Source organism: Numida meleagris, chromosome 1 (assembly GCF_002078875.1).
Source record: "Numida meleagris isolate 19003 breed g44 Domestic line chromosome 1, NumMel1.0, whole genome shotgun sequence".
NCBI lineage: Eukaryota > Metazoa > Chordata > Aves > Galliformes > Numididae > Numida > Numida meleagris.
Genome location: NC_034409.1, coordinates 63,856,555 through 63,878,983, shown reverse-complemented (window position 1 = coordinate 63,878,983; position 22,429 = coordinate 63,856,555). Strand labels below are relative to the sequence as shown.

Here is a 22,429-nt window from a genome sequence, read left to right as displayed (position 1 = left end):
CAGTAATGCCAGCAATAACACTTTTTCTCCATAGTCATATGATCTTTATGGCTGCTATTGAACAAGATTCACAGATGTTATTTCAGGCAGTTTAGTAAATTGAATCCACTATGACTGTGTTGGAATGTCACAACTGATGCGAGTCCTGCTTGGCCTAAAAGTCTCCTTCGCAGATTTTGAGTGCAGCAACTTCTTCAGGAAGTACAGAACGGTGAACTGGAATTTTAGATATAACCTTGCTCTTTATGTGCTCACTGCTTGCCTGCTGAGCATGGGACTCTTGCTGCCAGTAATGAGATGTTCTGAGACAGTGCTGTTGCCATGATGACTTATAGGAATAGAGGAGTCTTCCAGATATTCCCCTGTGATAGACACATGCCTTCAGGAATCAAATGACCTTAAACTGATGTAGATCTGGAGCTTGGGGTAGTTTTTGTTGAACAAAAATGATTTTTCACAGGCGTTGGGCTGGTGGTGGTGGTGCACTCACTGATTATAAACCATGTGTGAGTAACATTCTTGGTCTAAACGTGCACTCTTCACTCTGGACACATTACGCCTCCAGAGAAATGTTTCAGCCAAAAAAAACTATTGCAGGGCCTTTGCCCTCTCTTGCTTTTTATCATTAATGTCTTTAAGACCATTTGTATATACACTCTGCGCAAACAGCTTGCCAGTTTCTGTCCAGTATTACAACAGATACATATATATTTTTTTCATCTGTAGTGTCTTTCCTAGGAAGAAAACATCTGGTTATGTGTATATGTCTTCAGCTGTTAATATTTTCTGGAAAATAATACAATTCATGTACTGTGAATCTGATAAACTGTAGGGCCTGATATACAGTAGAATTCAAATGTTTGCATCTTAGCAAAAAGTCTTCTCCCCCTCATTCGTTGGATGTGGCAAACAGAAATCTTTTTTGTTTCAAAGCAGACTGAGAATTGTCTAAAACCTACCTTGACCACTTTGAATGTATTCTTCAGCCCTACTGGAAATGGTTGCTGATGAATCCCGGTAATGGTCTTTGTGAAGGGGTTGTCCTCCAGTTGCAGGGGAGAGGGGTTAATATAGGGTCAAAATACTGATCTATAAACATTTGTTCCACTGATTGTAATGGGGCAACTTATCTTTCTGCTTGCTCTTAAAATGCTTACTCAAATATTAAAAAACAAACAATCATAGAATCATAGAACGGCCTGGGTTGAAAAGGACCTCAAAGATCATCTAGTCTCAACCTCCCTGCTGAGTGCAGGGTCGCCAACCACTAGACCAAAGAAACTAGACCAAACAAACAAAAAACAAGCCAAAAACAACAACAACCCCCCCCAAAAGTCTGGTTCTTGTTTTATTAATAGAGTCTTAGATCATATGGAAACAATTTAAAAGAATTTGACACTTTTTTTTTTTGTCATTTTAGTATGGGCAGTGACTTTTGTTTGAAGTTGTGTTTTATTTTAAATGAGCATCATGCTTTCATGAGAACAGGGCTGGGCAATGTCTAACTCCAGACACAAAATCAAATAAAGAAAAACTGTGTTTATCTGAGATGAGAGTTTGAGAGAGAGGATCTAAAACTACCTAATGATCTCCCTTTTCTCTCTTTAATAATCTTTGATGTTCTTCTGCAGTCCTCAGGCAGTATTCCATCTCATTGGTATGTCACTGTAGTATAAACTATAAAGAAGTCTTAAAATGCTTACCATCTTCAGACTGTACAGTGAAGAGAGGCTGAAAGTGCTGTAATACACTGGTTCTCATAGGCTGATTCTTATTTTACTCTGTTCAGCTGTAGATTTTGGAGGAGAGGTGGAAATTCAGAGATTGATATGAGTGTTAATCAACAAATAACATATTTTGGGCACTTCCTGTGTCCTGATGAAGTAAACATGAGGATTAACCTCTCTGTTTTGGGGCTGATTATTTTATTAAAAAGGGCTGAGATCATTTGTATGTAAGGTTGGCTACTTCAAATTTCTGAAAAGCTAATTAATGAAATATGTGTGTTCTCAGTGGTATTCTCAATGTTACTATTCAGTACTGCCACAAGCTATGCTATGCTATCCATTTCTTGCAAACTCTTATCTCTTTTCCATTTCCATCTATCACAGTTTCCAGCTGTTTGCTAGGCTAAAAAATCAGCTGTCACAATTGCAGTATTGCACTGTAGATGTAGGTGTACTAGATTTGGTGAGCGGTGTGAGGATTAAGAAACTGCAGTTGTTGATTGGGGAATAAGCAGTACATTACTGTTGAGAGTTAGGAGAGTCCTCAGTGTCTCATATCAAGAAGCACTTAAATTTGTTTCCACTCAATTCTTTCTCCATCTAGAGTTACCCCTGTAAAAGCTAGCAGTTAAATGGGAGGTACATAACTCTGTAGGCAGAGTATTTTCTTGCTTTCCATAACGTCTACTGTATAGATGGAGCAGAAGAAATGGTTTTTGCTTCTATATATTTATATTTGTTTCTATATATTTTATCCGGATGTTTTGCACTGAGTGAAAATGGATGTGGTTAGCTACCAAATAGTGAAAAATGTAACTATTGTCCCAATATCCTAGAAAGTTAATTCCCCAGCCATGATATCAGGAGGGACTGTTGACAGTGGTAGCAAGCAGAGGTGTGGAGTGGGGAACATCAGTGCTGCCACTCAGGAAACCAGAGCTGATGGCTTTTGTCCCTCTTCTGCAAAGCCCTGGGATTCCTCTGTCATCTTGAGTTCAGTCTGCTAAGTCTTGTGAAAACAATGAACTGGCTCACCTCCAGTAGTGTGATTTTATCTTGAATTAACAGTAAGTTGCTTTTCCTCATGAAGGCAAGTACTTTTGTTCAAAACTAAGACCGCTTTCTCTTTTGGGGGATTCTAATGTGTTTGCTAATGTGTGAAATATACTTTTTCTTCTTATCCCTACTAGTCCTATTGGTATCAGGCTCTTCGATCTGCCCTGAGTCATTTAAAAATTAGATATCTTTGTTGGCAATTGGACTGTGATGCTGTCTCAGAAGTCAGCCACCATTTTGAGAATGACATCTGAGTCTGCCTATGTTTCTGCATGACTGGAAACTGTCACTACTCATTTCAACTTATTAGTGTTGTGAATGGGTATGCCGGTTCGTCTAACAAGGAGGAAACTGTACACATTAGCATTAAAATTCAAATTTTGTTCCCAAGAGTAAAGGAAGGGGTTACTATAGGCACAAGAGCTTAGTGGTCACTTGGGGATGGAACTGCACTGCAGCTCAAGGGGATGTTGGGTGGTTTGCGTGCAGCTCGCTAAGAGAAGGTTGTGTGATTTTGACCAGTTGAAGAAAATGCTGTATTTGAATATTGAATACAAGAGTTTAATACAATAATTCAGTGCATCAGCTGTAGATTACACCATGGAAGACACTAAGTCTTGTTCTAAAAGGGAGAATTCAGTTGGAAATACTCATTTTGTGGAGGGAAAAAAAAAAGCATTTGAGAAATGAGACCTTTAAGAGGGCAGATGCAAAACTCTGACTGAATATTGTGCATCTGTAGTGACTTTTGAGAGTCTGTGCACACACTGACGGCACACAAAGAGATTTTTAAAAATACAGACTTGTAGAATGGTGACCCTGACTCCCCATCGATCTTGAAAGGATCTGAAGTGCTCAGGACACACAAGCTCTGCTGGCACGATTGCTTTTTTTCGTCTAAACGGGCCATGAGCCAAAAGAGCAGAAGGACTTTCTGGCCAACTGGGGCTGTAACCAGCCCCTTGTACAGCACTGCCACTGCTCTTCTCACAAGGCAAAACCATGTTTTAATTTATTCATTATTCTTCCACTCTAATATGTCTAAATATATTCCCTGAGCAGAGATTATTTTCACCTATTTAGGCACTTCTTTCCCTAAATACAAGCCTGGAGCATGTTTGTAGTTGAAGCATTTTGACTGACAGCACCTTCACTGTTTGGGACTGTGGTGTGCTAAAATGAACAACTGGTGTTCTTGAAACAAACCTGACAAAGTGTGATTTTTATATTTTTTTTCTTTCTTTTTTCTCTTCTTTCCTCTCACCAAGTTGTAGCTGAGTCTTAATTCTGATGCTGCCATCACTGTTACATCACTGGTTAACATCATCTGCTGGAGAGGAGCTCTGCAGAGAGGGACCTGGGGGTCCTGGTGGATGACAGGTTGGCCATGAGCCAGCAGTGTGCTCTGGTGGCCAAGAAGGCCAGTGGGATCCTGGGATGCATTAAAAGGAGCGTGGCCAGCAGATCAAGGGAGGTGATCCTCCCCCTCTACTCTGCCCTGATCAGGCCTCACCTGGAGTACTGTGTCCAGTTCTGGGCTCCCCAGTACAAAAAAGACAGGGATTTCCAGGAAAGAGTCCATCAGAGGGCCATGAAGATGATAAAGGGCCTGTTGCATCTCTCTTATGAGGAATGTCTGAGTGACCTGGGTCTTTCAGCCTGGAGAAAAGAATGCTGAGAGGGGATCTTAATGTATAGAAATATCTTAAGTGTGGGAGTCAAAGGGACGAGGCCAGATTCTTTTCAGCTGTCTGTGGGGACAGGACAAGGGGAAATGGCCATAAACTTGAGCATAGGATGTTCCACACCAAGGAAGAAACTTCTTCACAGTGAGGGTGACAGAGCACTGGAACAGGCTGCCCTGAGAGGTTGTGGAGTCTCCTTCGCTGGAGATGAATTCAAGACCCACCTGGATGCCTACCTGTGCAGCCTGCTGTAGTGAGCCTGCTTTGCAGGGGGGATGGACTCGATGATCTCTTGAGGTCCCTTCCAACCCCTGCATTTTTGTGATTCTGTGATCTCTGTGACCTGGAGAGAACATACACTCTGAAATGTTTACTTACTCAGTAAATAGAACTTAAGTAATAGTTATAACGAAATCTTGGTTTGACATTTTCCTTTTTCCATAAGTAGAGTTCCAGCTGCAGCAGAAATGCAATGAACTTGTCTGAAACTGATGGCTGATAAACGATGCCAAGGTAACTGTTAAGATGGTGGTGATGATTGGGACAAACTAGGTGCTGCTAACAGATTTACCTTAGACTTCCCTTCAATATTGCATCTCAATAACCCATTTATTTTTCTGTAACAGGCAACTTGTGGCTATCTGTTTAACTATCAGCCTTTTTTAAGTAAGATTACAGTTTTGCTAGCCTATGATGCATTCATTTGGAGAGCCTTTCCTCCCCTGCCAGATAATAAATACTATTGGGAGGAAAAGGAAATTTTGCAACCCTAAGACTTCCTGAAGAAAAGGAAAAAAAAGTTGTTAAGATTCCTTTAAAATATATTAAAAACAAGACCAAATAACTCAGTGACTCACAGCTTACAGGAACATCGAATTTTTTTCTCTATGATGATAACTAGATGCATTTTATTCCCATTTATCCCAAAGGAAGGGAAATTTTGCCAGCTATTTTTTTTTTAACAGCTGCTACAATTCAGTACTGCAACTATATTTAAAGGAATAGTATCAATTTTCATCCATTAGTAAAATGAGGATGCTCCTGAACAAGTAACAAAATCAGACCTGAACATTAATTAAAAGTAGATGGTGAATCGGTTGAAAATCATATGAGGAATTTCTAAAAACCACAGTATAAATAACTGAGGTGGTCATTCACAGAAACACTTGTAAAGAAGAAAGTTTTCATCGTAGCAAGTAGTCTGCAGTCAGGATTGGGAAAAGTATACTACTTCAAGTAAGCAAAATTTGTTTCTGTAACACAGCACTGAGACTTTGTCTCAGATAAAAACTGCAGTATTTCCTTACTAAAGCAATAATGGTAGCTAGCGAATGAAAGATCTCTTCCAAATAGTTGTTTCCTTTAAGAGTTAGTGACCTGATCTTAAAGAGGGAGCTTACCTGAACTGCCTTTGAGGTTTTGCATTATACATTACAGATTTTTACAACTTTTATGCTACATAAGAGACAGCCTGATCTGGTGGGTGGCAGCCCTGCCCATTGCAGGGTGTTGGAGCTCAGTGATTTTTAAGGTCCCTTCCAACCCAAGCCATTCCATGAATCTATGAAATAGCATTCTAAAAACATGTGTTTTTGCCTAATAGATATGTGCTATATGTAAAATTCTTAGCTCATGGGGACCATCTTGTTCTCCTAGATGACCTTTATGACACTTTTGAATATCTGTTGTGCACAAGTGCTTTATTTTGACCTTCAGGATAAAAAAAAAAAAAAAAAGTGTGCAATCTTAAATGTAATCATTTTATTTTATTTTATTTTAGGTACTTGAAATGAGGCTGTAGCAGTAGTTATCTTATCTGTTCTGTTCTCACAACTGCATTTGTACAGAGAATCGGAAACTCAGTTTGTCCTGGAGCTTGAAAAGAAAGTTGCTATGGTAACTGGACACTACACATCCCATTTGGGACTTGAGTTAGGTGTGCATATTTCATATAATTTTCTAGTCCTCACAAAATGTGGTAAGTCTCTGAGCTCCCATAAAACACCATTTAGGGTGTATTAAGAAGAATATCCCTTTGCTGTGTTGTATTCCGTTAGTACATGCTTTCATCCTCGCCCTGTGTTGTGTGAAGAACCAGGGGTGCTGCCCTGGTGCTTTTCGAGCACATGGAAGAGATTCCAGCTGCCATCCTGTGCCCGACTGTGCCTGTGCTTTGCAGCATCTCAGAGGCCAGGCCTCAGAGCCTGGGCCTTGTCCAGAGCAGCTCAAGCAGGTCATGATCACCCTGTTCCTGTGCTGAGAACAAGTAAAAGGACTGCCTGTGCTCTTAAAGGAAAGGAGGAAACCCTGATGGGTTGGAACTGTTAGGAACCATTGTGTATATACTTTTGTGTTAGTGAGATTAGTTCCCTCCTCTTTCATTTCTATGCTCTTTTGCAAAGCTTTTATCAAAAGAGGCTTCATTTTTAAGTTGCAGGCATCTCCCACGTGCAAGAATCTGATGGCAGCTCATTCTTCTTCTGTGTAAGAAGTTCTCTCTTACTTTGGTGATGTTTTTGCCTTCACTCTGTGGTAGGGCTGTGGGCCAACCATGTCAGTGCCCTGAGTGCTCAGCAGAGCGGAGCACAGGCCTGATCACAGATGATGGGCTGGGTGCCTCTCTGAGCTTGCAGCTGCATCAAATTACTCTGGTGCTTTTTTCTTTCTTTCTTTTTAAAACATTCTGGCTGAGGGGTTTAGCACCATATGTGAGCTGTTTGTAGAGGGGCTCTTGTGTTGTGGGATATGTTTGGGTGAGAAAGAAGGAGGGCTGTGAGGGACAGCAATCTCGGCTGTTGGTTGTAGGTGTACTTTGTGTGCAAATTCGCCAGCCTAACCGATAATGCCAAAATTATTTGTCTTTCTTAGCGTAGGCAGATCCCGGTAACTTCCTATTTTTAACTTTTGTAAGATATGTAATTATTTTTGCTAGGTTTGTTGCAACATCTGTAAATATTTACCCATTAAATATTCCAGCTGGTAGCTTCCCATTGCCTACTTTTCATCAGTTTATGTGCAGCATTGAATAGTGGCTGTGGTGCCTTTCGGGTAAAAATAAAGAGCAGATGGATCTTTCTTGGGCACAAACTTCCTTTGGGTTCTGCTTGTGATGGGCTTTCCATGGCTTTCTGGTATGTAGGAAGCCCTTTTCCTAATGCTGGGAGAGGAGAACTCTGTATCTTCCACATGCCAGATATCTTGAGGTGATTATTTTATTTTATTTTATTTTACTTTATTTTATTTTATTTTTTCCTTTCTTCTTTTTTTTTTTTTAATTTTTTCTTTCTTTCTTTTTTTTTTTTTTTGAAGCACACTGGAAAATCAGCTAACACTGACAGTTCTTCTTTGTCCTTGGAGAATATTCCTCTGCAGTTCTGGGGGTTTAATTTTTGTTTAGTTGTGGATTTTTGTTTGAGCTAGTTTTAGTAAACAAGCTGATGTTGCTCAAGGCTAGAGATATAAAAAAAATTTAGGGTGGTGACTTGAGGCATTATGCTGAGACATGTTTGCAAACCAACTCTCTTACCAACTTGGAAGCTGTAGGTAAATTATTCTCTCTTAAAATTGATGAATATCTCAAAATACGGTGCTAGTACTCGGCTTTCTGCCTTTCCTGGAGGTAAGGGGAGGGAGTTCTTGTGAATGTCTGGAGTTCTTACTTTCTTTTATGATATTTGTTGTTTGAGAGTGAGGTAATATTTTACAAGGTTATAGTTAGAAATCTGTTGATGCTTTGCATCTCAGTCTTAACTGGAATGCAAATAACTATTCAGTAAGGTAGAACAGGTATATTTTATACCCTCAGGACACTGATTGAGAATAACTATGTAAAGCTGCTGATATTTCCCTTCCTTCATGCAAATGTAGCTGGAAACGTTTGCCCAACTCTCTATTTGTTCTGCAACCTTGCTTAACTTGGAGCATCATGAAGACATGAGTTTTTTAAGAGCCTGCAAAGGGGAAAATAAGAAGTGCAGACACTTCAATTTTTTTCTTGCTCTTTTGGGTACAAACTAAGCAGAGAGGTCCAGTGTCTCCTGCTATGTTCCAGTGTTTGTGTTCAGCTGTGTTTCATAGAATGGGCTCAGAGTTCTATGTACACTGTGGCAGAGGAATGGAGTTTTCATGCCTGGTTTTGCAAGGAGATTCGTAGTGAAAATAGTACTCCACAATCACAAAGGATTTGCAGGTTTGTAAAAAAGCAATGTGCCATTCTAAAGTTAGATTATAGGAACTGTCTGAGCATCAATACATGCAGAAGCTATTATTTTCTTGCCTGGCTAGAGAACTGTCATCTTTCACACTGTCAGGAAGAATCCACATGTAACCTGAGTAACGCACAATCATGTTTCACTGGAACTTTCAAATATGATTTTTAAGGTTGACAGACTCTTTGTTGTATCGGCATTGTGCAGCTGTAGTACAAACAAAACATAAGCACCTAGAAAATAATAAGGCTGAAAAATGTGCTATGTTTTTAGTGCTGGGAATTATTGTATTATTATGTCTCTGAGTAGGTCTTGTATGCAAAACATTTTTACTTCCCTCAGGAAAACAGGTGATTAAACATAATATTCTCATTTTCCTATTGTTGCTGCACTTTTGCAGCTCTATAATGAGCATTTCTTTTTTGAAATCATCTGTGCCCACTGTATGTGGTTCTGAAAGCAGTTGTCATTTCTGGCAGTTTCATGTAAACCAGTTGAATTTTGGGGATGAAGGTTCTCCGTGCTGCTTCTACTTGCTGTAGGAGCAAGGAGGACCTGTGTATTTGAACTCCCAGCTACATGTGGACACCACTACAGCTCAGCAGCCATCACACCATTGCAAATATTCGTATAAATAATGAGTGCTAAAAAAGTGAACCAAGTGACTTAAACTCCCATTTCTGTAAATACAGCATCTTCCTGCCTAGTTTTCCTGAGAGAATTTGTTCTAATATTGTTTCCTTTGCAGCCTGTGGAGTATATTAGACACTACTTTCACAAGGATAGATCAGTGAATCTCGCAAAGTCCTTGGCCTGATCTCAAAGCTAAGAAAGTATCCGACAGGTTAATTTATGAATAATATACATGATAAAACTTAAAGCTATCATAGACAAGTACTTACGCCTTTTTCATCTGTAGGTGGAATGTGTCATCCCTCAGCAGAATAGCTACATTAGTCTCACATGGAAGAAGGTATGTGTACAGACCGAGTACTTTATCTTCGTTGTGCTGCTGTACTCAAAGTCATTCTGTCTCTACATTAATTTCCTATAAAGTACAATTTAGAGCTTAGAAATACTGGCCTGAGCGTCATTTTTCTGAAATAACTTAATGAATTGGCATGTAGCCTTGTCATCTCATGGTTGGTTGAGGTCCTGAGGCAATATTTAGTGTAATAGAATAAGTGGTGCTCTGGTTAACACAGTCATCTGTTATGTAGAAAGATGCGTTTATGACTTTCAAGAGAAAGACTCTTTTCACTGTACATTTAGATATTATTCTGCTAATTCTTTGCAGAGATTTAGAAACTGCCGCATCTTTGTTTCCTTTTGGATTGGAAAGAGCTTAGTGTGCTCTTTCTGAAGGGCCCAGAATTTGAACCTGCAATGCTTACATGAGGATTAACTTTCTTAAGGACTTGAGGGTCCCCACAGAGTTACCTGAGCCCTTTAATCAAAGATTGAATTTTCAGCTTAATATAGTACTTACATTTGTCCAATTCCTGGAAAGCCAGTAAATTAATCTTAATTAAATTTAAGGAGGAAGGAACCAAAAGAAAAAAAGAAAATATTATAGAGTTTAAAGATTTGAAGGATCATTATATGAGCAGATCATTTCTTTTTCCAGGTGAAATGTGGATATGTTTTATATTTATTTTTCTGAAAATACATTTTAATTTAATCATTTTAGATCAGTGCTAGACTTTCAATAATACACTGACTACTGTGCTTTTGTCTTCATGGGAAGAGTGTTTTTCAGATCAGCAGGTTGAAAGCTCATTTAATAAGCTATCTTGTCATACTAATATAAATTGTTTGAGTCAAATTGGTAACATTAATAGTCATGTTAATATTAGAGACAAAATTAATAGTGGACATTTCCATATGCTAGAAGTGGTCAAAGTTAAAAGTGATAAAGATGGTGGCTTTTTTACGTAAGCTTTTTTATGTTTTTATTTTATGTGTGCATTCTTAAGTTGACTTAACGCTTCTGTTAAATTCCTGCACTAAGAACACTCAGATGTGGGACCTTGCAGAATCTCCCGAGGGTGTCTGCCTTTTAATAAAACAGATGCCAGATTAACATCTTTAGATCTATTGATTAGTTCTGAGGAAGATTGCTCTTTTGATTTAAATGCAATGGAAGCTTTCTTGAAATGTTTGTCTTCAGCAGGCTGATATTGCCCTCTTTCACTCCAACAAGGCATCTCTATACTTCTGGTTCTGAAAGTCACGCTTGGTGATTTTGTGTATCTCTTTGTGTCTCATAATGAAATTTATGCACAGATACATAGCTGAGATAATCAACAATGCCTTAAATTAGATTTCAGTGCTTTAAAGCTGTGAAAGACAATATTAACTTCAATCTTTCTTTTAAACATTCAAGTTACAGGCCATAATTTATTTCTTCCTTTGGTCAATTTCTTCATTCCTCTAGTTGTAAAACAATTTACAGAAAGCTTTTGTGCAATTTATGCTTGGCATATTCCACTGACACAACTTAGGTATTTCATAGCTCTGTGTCCCTTGTGGGTGACCTGAAGTATCTGCTTCACCTTTGGCTTTCTTGTGGTGTGGTACCACACTGGCAACTCCTATAAAGTGATAAAGTTTCCTCCTGGGTAGGATTATGAGGCATTGAAAGGTTTTTCTTTCCTCTTTTCCCTGTGCATCTCCCGTGAGCATCCTTTTATTTCATCTTTATTTCTTCCTGTCAAACAGGGAGTCTGTGGTCACAGCCAGGATCTATTCTTAAGTTCTAATAATGGTGCACAAATTGTTTTGAAGGAACGGACAGACAACATTGCTTTGGCTACGTAAATAATGCAGTGGGTTACCTGATGTCTTGCAGAGACTGCTAGAGGTTCTCACCTCACCACATCTGCAAACAGCTGACAAATATTGGCTTCCAGTTAGACTGGTCAGTGTTGCCCTTCTCCACGTGACACATTTGCAGGTTTCTGTTCTGCGAAATGGGAGAGAGGTGATGAAGAAGAAATGAAAACGCTTGTGCTAGGGGCTTTATGGAGTTGAACCAAACCTGCTCTAAGTGCAGCAGTAATGTTCTGCTTTTGTTCCAAGCTGAGTAATATATTTGTTTAAGATTCATGTTGTGGTACTTGTCTTTCCATTATCAGCTCCCACTTTTAGTTTTGTATTTTGGCCTCAAATTTAACTCTCCATGCAAAGTTTGGGCATAATGTCTCTTGGCCTGTAGCAAACACTATTTTGTCTACATTTTTTTAAATTATTTTTTTACTAATTTAGTTTAGTTTTTTGATCCAGTACTGTGGAAATTATATTTTATGGTTACAATTGCAAGTCTAAAATTGGGTTTGAATGCATAAGATGATTAGTTGTTTTGTATTGTTTTAAATGATGGATTTCTGCTTTTATTTATCTGTTCTTTTCCCAGTGGAATTCTGGTAGTAAGATTAAAATGGGGAAACAGTGTATTAGGAACCGTTTGTTCAGAGTTTTTGTATTGTAGTATGTTAAGCGTTTGTAATACTTTATAAAGTGAAGAAAAATAAGCATAATTAAAATACTTTGTTGGTATTGGCAAGACAAAATTTTAGGCATTCTCAGGAAAGTTGGTGAGCTAGCTTTTGTGTAGCTTTCTAATGTTTTGCTTCTGGATGAAAAGCGCAGAAGACCCCTTTTGATCATATAGCTCCTTATTCTGGCTGCGTGGCTCTGAATTTGTCAAGTTGGGTGGCTGGTCAAAATTACTGGCAACAATAGTTTGGAAATATAAGGGGTAGAGGGGTTATTACAGCTGAGTCCGTATAAGCCTGGTGATTTATTTATGTTTTCTTGTGCAGGGAAGTTGAGTTTTCTGCAAGTTTGTGCTTATAATCAGTCCAGGATTGCTTTTTTTTGTTTGTTTGTGATGTAAATCCTGCTCTTGGCCCAACACGAATGTCAGTCAGAGTTCTTAATATAATTAAATGTGCCATACTGCAGAATCAGCTTCTTAGCATTGAGACAAGAAAAAATACAGACAAGTAGTTATAAGAAGGTCAAAAAGAAGCAAGGACTAGATTAAGAACAAACTCTCTTGTTCTTGAATTATAAAGCAGAGGAAGAAAGATGCTTGAAAAAGCTGGAAGGTAATACTTTAAGTGTTTAAATATGAAGATACCCTTTTTGCACTCCCTTAGCGAGTAGGATAGTACTGCAAGACATTACTTAGACCGTTACCTTTTAGTAGGCTTCAATAAAAGAAACATTAGCAAGGAAACATTTATAAGAGGTAAGTAGTGGTCTTTATTCTTTTTTCATTTTTTTTTTTTTAAGAAGCGGGACCTTTTAGAGAGCTAATTCCTGGCTCAGTTTAGGAGGAGTTGGGTGCAAATGGATTAAAGGAATGTTAGTTTACTGTATTCTGTAATAGGGTACCTTCTGAATACTTGGCCATTGGTAGTACCAGTCATCACCTACATGAAATAGAGCCAGCAGAGCTCATTTTACAACAAAAGAACCATCATATTTCTTATTATTTTGCAGGATCTGAGAAGACTGTTTATCCCAAAGTCTCGAGAAATCCCTGCCTCCCAGAGTACTGAGATCTCTGGCATGGCCAGGGTGCTGCTCAGGGTTGCACCTGGTGATGCATACTAGTGCAATGGCACTAACAGCAATAGTAATGAAGTAGCAATAAGTTCTATAAAAAGCTGTTTTGTTGCTTGAATATGTTTGTTTTTTTTTTATAGGAATTAATAGTTACATTCTATTAGAGGTGCTGTGGTGGTTTCTTTTAAAGGACTAATGGCCCCAAGAAAATTGCCACCTTGTCCGTGTTGCAGACTAGGCAGACTTTAGATTTTGGAGTCTTCTTTTGTCAGAAGCATGTGTTGCTTTTTTTTTTTTTTTAGGTGTGATAGTTGGCCTGGAAACTGGTTTGCACTTTTTAATTTCAGCTTTACTATTGGACTAATGTAAGCTATTACAAACCTTCCTTTTCATAATTACATTCATTTTTAGGATTAATTGACTTGTAACAGTAAAGCACATTGCATTCTGATAAGCCAATAATTCTGAAAGTAGTGGTCCCACAGAAGATAATAATGAGTTCAAAGGCTGTGGTTAATACCAGCAATGGAGTAGAAATAAAAAAGATTTTGAGTCGTATAACAGATTGCTTTGACTTAAGAGTAGAGACTTTATTACCTTGATGGGTAATATCAGAAGGGTCTGGAAAACATTGCTTATGGTGTAATGCTTTGATCACAGTGGAACAGATGAGCTCTAACATCAGTGATGGCAAATAGGTAGAAGTTTAAAGGCATAAGTAAGAAATAGAATTTGAGAAAATGAGGCGTTGAGCTGAAAATCTCAGCATCTAGTTGTTTTGATGGTGTGTCTGTATGTGACTCCCAGAAGAAGGAAAGGACGTGCTGATAAAAAGCATCTGGTTTTTTTTGGAGTGTATGCAGTATAAACCGAAGTGCTTGAGTAAGAAAAAAAGTTACATGAACTTGATAAAAGTTTTAGGTGATTCAGAGGTCATGTGTGTGGTGTGCTCTATCTCCTCTTGGGATAAAAATTTCATGATTGTAAGTTTTGATACGGCTTGGAACCAGCTTTGGATTACGTTATGATGGGGAAACCTCACCCTGATCCTCTGCTACAAAGATAAACTTATTGGCACTGAAACTGATCCATTACAACAGTCTGTACTTAAAATAACATTTATTACTCTAGTGGCCAGAGCGTGGTAAAATTCGATGGGTGTATTGATGTGGAAACCTGTGTGCTTTTTCTTGCACAAGTGATTTCAAAAGGCTGCACAATTTTTGTGCTTTCCTTGATATACAGAAGATATAAAGAACTAGGTAGGGTGAAAGGAAAAGAAATGTTTTTGGGATGTGCTAGAGAATGCAACCTTTCTGCATGGTCAACAGGGATATCATGAGTGTTTCTGCCACAAGGCAATATCTAGCAATCAGTAGTTGAAATGCTCTCCAATTTACATTGACCATGGTAATCTAGAGTGTAGGGCTAAGCACTCTGCTCTGAGCAGCCTTCATAGCAACCAGAAAGACACTTTCCCATTCTCACTCCCCCTGCTCCTTTCCAGAAAAAAAAAAAAACACCACCAAATTACATTTCTTATTGCTTCTTCCAGTACAATGTGTAATGCCTCCTACACATCCTTTAAACTGTGTCAGCCCTTGCCTAAGATACAGGATGCAGTTTTTAAGGGCGCTTCCTTTCCTGGAGCGGGCAGGGAACTTTTCCTCAAACTACTGTCATCCATGTGTATGTTCCCCACTGCGATAACCTTGTATGCACATCCTTTTAAAGTCCATAGATTATTTTCTTCAAACACCATTAATCTTCCTGAAAAAATATATTTCTCTGAGGTTTTTTTGTTTAGTGTATGCATATATCTAAAGTCAACTATTTCCATTGTAGAGTTAACAAGAAAGCTTGCATCTATTGAATTTTAAGACCAACTGTCTTTTTACTTAAGCTGAGTCTTCTAGTATTAATATTTCTTCACGTAAAAAAACCAAATCATTTTAGGAATGCTATCAAGATATGCCATCCTGTTTGGGAGACTAGGATTCTGTGTATGAATATATCTGCCAGTTTAAGGTAAACATACTCAAGTTTAGAAGTTGTATATATGAAAATTACTTTTAGAAAACCTGAGACTAATATATATTTTTTTCTTATTTTAAAATAAAACAGAATAAACATGCCAGTGATTGGTTTTCTAGTGAATAAACCTGATATTTGCAAAGCTTGAAGCTCCAGCGATGTGGCATAAGGAACTAAAAAGTAAAAAAGATTTCACTGTTCACCCTGCCAGAAGTTGACTCTGGCATAAAGGCAAAAGTAGATGAGGAAATAGTGACAAGTAAATAGTCACTGAAATTGTTTATCATTGTGCTGTTAATAAACCAAGTTTGTCATTAATGTACAGCCAAAATAAGGAACATTGAAGAATTCGAAGAGCAATGAAAATAATACAAAACTAAAGCAATTTTGAACTTCTGCACCAATGAGGATGGACAATTTTTAGAAATCTGACTCAGATTTAGGAAATGGTATTAATATAAGTAAAATGAGATTTTCTGTGTCATTCTGTTTTCCTTCCATGAGATGTTCCCCCTTTATTGTGAAAACACCTCTTCTGCTGACATCTCCTTATCAATTCAGGGGGTAATTTATTGTTCTATTTAGGATGACAGCTACAAGTGGGATTAGGACAGCATTTTGAAATGATATTTTTGTGTAGAATCCTTTAATAAGTTTCTGACTTCTTTAAATACCCAAGCCTGGTGTAGGCTTCCAGCTCTTTTGGTATTCTACCTGTTTGAAATAAAGTGATCCATCATTTTAACTCCATGAGGCTCTGAGAAGAGATGGACATTTGTCTGGCAAATGTGACCAAATAATGGCTGTGGTACACTGGTGGGTAAAAACGTACTCACAGTGGCTCTAGAAGTAGTTTCACTTTGTAAATTTTGTGAAATGAGGGTTTCTGTTAGTCAAGAAACTTTCACAAATGCTGTGTGTAAACAGAACAATCGTAGAGTTACACATCGGTGATTTTTATTTATTTATTTATTCATTACTTTGGGGCTCAGTGTCCTTATCTAGGGGAGAGAGTTCAGATCATTATATTATTATTATTATTAAATCAATTACTATTGCTAAGTAGACTTTGTAAAATATCAGACTAAACAAGTTGTCTCTTTTGACCGTACCAGTGACGCTTTTCTCTTTGTCTTGCAAATAAGCTTTTTCCTGTGGACTAAATCAGCTCCTGAAAGGTAAAAAGACGTAAAAGCTGAATTAAAGTTATTATTATTATTTTTCTAAAGGAGAATGCGGCTGACTTAGGAACAAATTCCTATAACAACAACAATAAAGTGTGTAATGACTTCAGGTTCTTTTTCCAGTGCAATCTCAGTGTGCTATGTCTCTTATCTCCGCTCTCTCAAACCTTTCTAGAGTGCGTCAAGATAATGGCATTAAAAAAAAATTGAGGTGATTACATCTGCTTGGAATGCTATGAAGAAATCGTTAAATAAAATAAAAAATAATGGACCGAAAACCCTTCTTCCAGGCTGTTATTAATTTCAGAATGAAGCTGTGGTTCCAGATCTGTTCAGGTAGCCAGTTCTACTCACTTTCAGGAGTGTGTTAGTGCTTTTCTGGACAAGGCTATACCAAATTAATTGAATTGTTTTCTTTTATGAAGCAAATCTGGCTAAGCCACACTTAGTTGGGTTAAAAAAAAGCAAAAATAAAGCTCACATTGGTTCAGGAAGTTTATTTTGTGGTTCTTTAGAAGAGAACATTCTGTCCCCTCTTTACAAAACCAATACAAACAGTATCTTGGCAAAGGCACTATTCTTTGTAGATACCTTGCTTTAAATTATCTCTTGGTTTCTTTCTGAGCTTAAGTATCACAGTTCCTGTTTCCTGGATAAATTCTGCCTCATATAATTGTGCTTTCACTTTGTAAGCCCCATCTGCAAATTCAGATGAGCAATACAATTAAATCTTCTAAACACTATTTGAGACCTGCTGATGAAAAATACCAAACAATAGAAATGATAACTATAAATTGCAGGACAGTAAAGGCTATTTATAAAATATCACTTCTTAGAAGTGGTTGTATCTCATTATAGAAATTGTCATGTAAATATGGCTTGCGTGACTGTTGATGTTACAGGGAAAGAGCTATAAAAGTAGGGAATAAAGGACTTTATCAGGTAACTGAGGAATTGTATGTGACTTTCATAGTGAAATGTCACCTTCACTTTTGTTTAACATTTTTACTAATGTATTATTAAGCTACTTTCTCTTACTGCCTAGAGGTGCATGGAGAACAATGTATTTCGTGTGCTTATATTAGCCATTTCTCACACTTGAGAATTTGGCATGTGCTGCAGGAATGGAGTGAGAGCAGGGAAAGAAAAGTGTGCAATGCAGACCTAATGAAACAGCGAGAAATCTCTGGTGCCCTCTTTTGATAATATATTCAATGGAGCCAATTAGTGGAGATCTTGAGTGATGTTGATAGGTTATCAGACTGATCCTTCAAATGGCTGTAACTCCTACTGACTTGAGCTCTTACTGGAAGGGAAATGCTGTGTACCTTGTAGGAAGCAGTCTGACTTGTAGTAAGCAATATTCCCCGAGAGTGATAAAAACAAACAAATACACTGTCTGAACAAATCTCTTGCTGTAACAGCTTTGAAGTGAGGTGAAGTTTTACACACATGTTTGGCTGTAATTTTTGAGAAAGAACTATATTTGAAACAAAAATAAAACCCAACCTAACAAACCTCACAATCTTTGCATTTCCATACATTTGAATCCAAAGAGTAAAGCTTTTCGATTTTCATGTCAGTCTTGTCTTTTTCGTAAAGCCTTTTTCCTATAATTAAGGGGGCATCAATTTTTCCAATTGAAGGCAAGTTCAGTCAGAGCTACCCATGCAATTATTTCACTCTTCCCTCTCCCTCATCATTATCTGATATTTTGTTTGCACCGTCATTATTCATTAACTGTGTTGATGTCCAGGACTGCAAAGACTAAAATCACATTAGCAAAGGCGGACCTCTGACTCCCCGTTGAAATCCATTTCTTTCTTTTTTTTTTTTTTTTTGACTTTCAAATGGAAATTTCAAAACCAATCACAAGTTTTCAAGATAAAGAGCTTTGAAACAATGAACTTAGGTTGGTTGGTTTGTTTTTCCTTTTTTTGGTACTTTGTTTCTTAGCAGAATTCTTTATTTCTTCTAAACTATTCAGAAGAATTAAATTCTGAGTAAGATGCTGCTGAGATGATAAATTATCACTTAATAAGAGGTATAGACTGCCATTTTTATTTCTTATATACATACTTCTGTATGTATATATATAGATAGATTCTCCTGAGACAGAGGAGTAGAATGGACGCTGCATATATCTGTTTAAGAAGAGGTATGATCTGCCCTCTTTCTTACATACATACTCATGTAGGTATATATATATGCATACATATATACATATGTATGCATCTATCTATATTTAAATACATACACAGACAATATCCTCTTGAAAGGGAATAGAATTCTATTCTCTAAGTCTCAGAGCTTTGTAGATGAACCTGTTTGGTTTAGAGATAACTTTTGATCATGTCCCTTTTTCCTCTTGGTAGTGTATTGAATAGATTCAGCAAGGCATGAATTGCCTAGCTTTCTTTAAAATTTTTGAATTTTAAGTTTTTGACAGAATTAGGTGATTACCAGATAAACCCTCACTACATGTTAGTAAGCAGCTTCATAAGGGTCAGTACCTAAACTAGCTAAATATATGACTTTATGTGTTAATGTGCAACTGTTGGATCAATTCAGATTGACTGAATTGACCTGTTGCTGCCTGCCCTGTTACTGGATTGACTTGCTGCTGCTTCTTTCTAATTCTGTGCTCTCTGCTGCTATATCAAATTGATCTGTACATTTCAATTATTCATAATTGACTTTATCTTAAAATGGAAAACATCACTACAGAGTTGACACTGTAAGGGAGGGGAGATGGAAACTCTCATAGAATTGAGATAATACCAAATGATGTCCCAGAGAGAATAACACGTAAGAAAATACAACTGTCAGCAGGGCAAGTTTGTTAAAATTTGAAAGACTGTTCAGCACATTGGGATGGAGCAACTACAAAGCAAGGAGTGACTTGTACATGCAACCAGTCTGGAAGAAAGTGTTGGAGGTGGCATAAATTCATGGAGAAAATGGGAGAGTACCACAACTATCAGCTCCATAAAAAAATGAATAAATAAAAACTGAAATTTGTTCTCTCTTTCCTCTACCTTTCACCTTGGCTTTTGCAGTATTCTTCCTTTCCCACATCCTCCTTCCTCAGGTGCCCCAGAAGTGCCCACTGAGCAGTTGCACCTTAAGCAGCTTTTCTCCCTCTGTCTCTTTACTGGCACCTTTTATTAACTCTAAATTTCTGGATGCAAAAACTTGTCTTTTTTGCTTGTTTTTTTCCCCAGGAGTGGGCTAATGAGCTGAGAGAAAATGAGCCTGAGCCAGACTGCCAGCTAATCATAGGAAATCCTTACTATTTGTATTTTTATGGATTTGTTTTTCCCCTCCCTCCACCAAATGAGTGTCATCCTGATGAGGCCAACCTTCAAATCTGTAGCAGCTGGTGTGACATACCAGGCACTATCACCACACCTTTTTAATCAGAGGAGATTTTATACCTTGTGCCTTAGTGCTTTACAGCCTGAGAATACAAGCTGTGGGGCTCTGATAACAGACATAGTGACTGGCTGCTGTCAGCATGAAGATGATTAAAAATGAGAGTGTGTGTGTGTGTGTGTGTGTGTGTGTGAGCTTGTTCACTCCCCTTCCAGCTGAATAGAAAATGAAATTCTCCAAAGCCTTTTATTTAAGTGTGTGGGTTGGTTGTTTTTTTTTTTTTCAGGGATTTTTTTCCTGTTTAAATCTGTATGGCTGCACACAGACAAACTTCATCCCCAGCTTCCTTTTGAAGATGCTTTGTAAAGAAAAGACTATACTTGTTTTGACCTTTGAAGCACGATCCTGTCTGCAGTTCAATACTAGATGTACCCTCTCTGTGAAAGATAATAGCTAGCAATTTCTTTTTGAGGGGAAGGTGGTTTCCAGTCGGTTTCTCCCATCTGTGATTTTTTTTCTTTTTTTTTTTTTGATAAAACAATGGCAATCTGCTTCTTTCAGCAGCTGAAGCACTGTGATTCTTTGACAGCAAATGTGTGGAGTGCTGCCTTGCACCTTGTAACAGTCTTCTTTATTTAAGACACTGTCATGCTGGGCTGACTGCTGTCTTCCCAGGAGTGTTGCACCAAAGAATTATTGATGAGATGCAGCCTGGTCTGCAGAATACACACTGACTATTAAAACATGCGTGCCCTCAGTTATGGCTAACCATTTAAACATCTCAGACAATTCTGAGATAAAGCAGGCACTGTGTATGTGGATATAGTCCCATTAAAGCATCAGTATGATGTAGCTCAGCATCAGATACTGAATCTTTCTGTGACTATCAGATTTGAAGATTGGTGCTTTAGGCAGAATTGCCTGGAGTCATCTTCTTGAGACAGAAGGAGCCACTTGTAGCACTGAAGACAGGAAGGGAAATATACCATGGACTCTTGCCCAAGACCTTCAGATTTTTGCCGTGTTGTTAAGAGTGCTCTTTGGAACATTTGGACAAAAACCTGGAGGTTGGTGCAGGATTGATCTGTGCATACTAGTTTAGTAAGTGACAGAGTTTGAAAATGAATCTGGCCTGATAAATGGTCAACACATGATCTGACGTTATGCTGGAGGAGACAAAGACAGAACAAGGAACTCAATTATGTTATTTCAAGGTCCACTGGTTTATTAAACCAGGCTAAAGCCAGTAGGTTTTAATTAATGGAAAGTTTGAAAAAACAGATTTTGTGCTATTGTAAAATATCCAGTGTATTTTTGCAAGTTGCAGAGTATGTGTCCTCAGGTTCCCCTCGCTCATTACTGCTTTTCCTCCTGCTTCAGTGCAAGCGTAGCAGCTGCTGTTTTGGGAACCACTGAAGGTGTACACAATTGCCTGATACTGCTGCAGAACTCTGAACCGCAGGGCTTAAATAATAGAACAACTTCAGCACTAACTCTGGCAATCTTTAAGAGAAAAGTTTTTGAAATTATTGCAATTGATTTTCTGGGTGTCTAGAAGTCAAGAAAGCAGAGTAGTCATTGAATTTTTTAACCAGTAAATATTTTCAATTATTAGAAGTTAGAGACCACAAATTTTATAGAAGTGTAATTACTTGAGAGAGGAAAAATTATTCTCCCACAGCTCAGTGGAAGCATGTCTGTGTCTTGGTAGGGAAGGTCCCTCATTTGAGTATGGCTGCTGGCTATCATGGTTCTCAGCCTGTTTCCCAAGCTTGAATACCAGCATGGGGCAGAAGGCAAAAACCTTTGCTCCCCTATGACAGAGTTGGGAAAGCATCTCAGTGTGGAGCGACCTCTCTAGAAAATCAACATCAGGAAGGTACAATGAAAACTCACTGCACAAATAAAGATCGTGTCAGCCAACGCCTGCTTATCACGTCAAGTGGTGATTACACCGTGACGTAAATCACCTTGTGCTATGAATACATCCAATTGGATAGGTTTGCCTGGGGCTGCACATAAGAATGTGTCCGAGTTCAAATGCAGTTTTTTCCTTTCCTGAGCGCTGTAGTAATACCGTGGGTGTAGAGCTTGAATTGCAGCGTATGTGGTGAGTGTCCTGCACTTGGGGTTAGACTGTTTTGCATTCTGCTTTAATTCCCTCTCAGTTCTGTTCTGCTACCTGAAAACACAGTGTGCTCTTCTGAAATTGCGATTTTAATCTTTGCCTGTAACCTGAGTTCTCTCATACAATTTTTTTTTATTGTTGATGTTTTTGTATTGATAGTGCTTTTTCTTAATGACATGCATCCTTTGGTGTCAGAGCAGTGTTATTTGCAGGTGATTGGCCAAAACAAATTGCAGAATCAGGTAAACAAATCTCCTGCCCCATTTAGCCATAGATGCTGATTATTGTATGTCTGGGGTGCTGAAACATTGAAGCAGAAACTGCATATCCCCATCAGCCTGCAAATCACTAATGGTCAGCTATCAATGAATGTTTTGAAACCTAAGAAAATATTAGCTTAAGCAGTTCATTTGAACAAAGCAAAATGCTCTTTTGTTAGTATGCGTTTTGCTTAGCT

The 22,429-nt window shown here is 38.1% G+C and overlaps 1 protein-coding gene across 6 annotated transcripts in view; it reads left to right on the top strand.

Annotated features, from left to right (window-relative positions):
• The window catches only part of EPS8 (epidermal growth factor receptor pathway substrate 8), a 134,021-nt gene that overhangs the window by 11,450 nt on the left and 100,142 nt on the right, over positions 1 to 22,429 (top strand). Inside the window, exon 2 of one of the 6 annotated variants that reach the window (XM_021390703.1) lies at positions 9,596 to 9,649. The exons of 1 other annotated variant lie outside the window; for it this stretch is intronic. The gene's annotated coding sequence lies outside the window, so the exon portion shown is untranslated. Of the gene's footprint in view, positions 1 to 9,595; positions 9,650 to 21,817; positions 21,955 to 22,429 lie in introns of those variants that run through there. 4 more of the 6 variants (XM_021390694.1, XM_021390735.1, XM_021390725.1 and 1 more) reach the window with 4 other exon arrangements.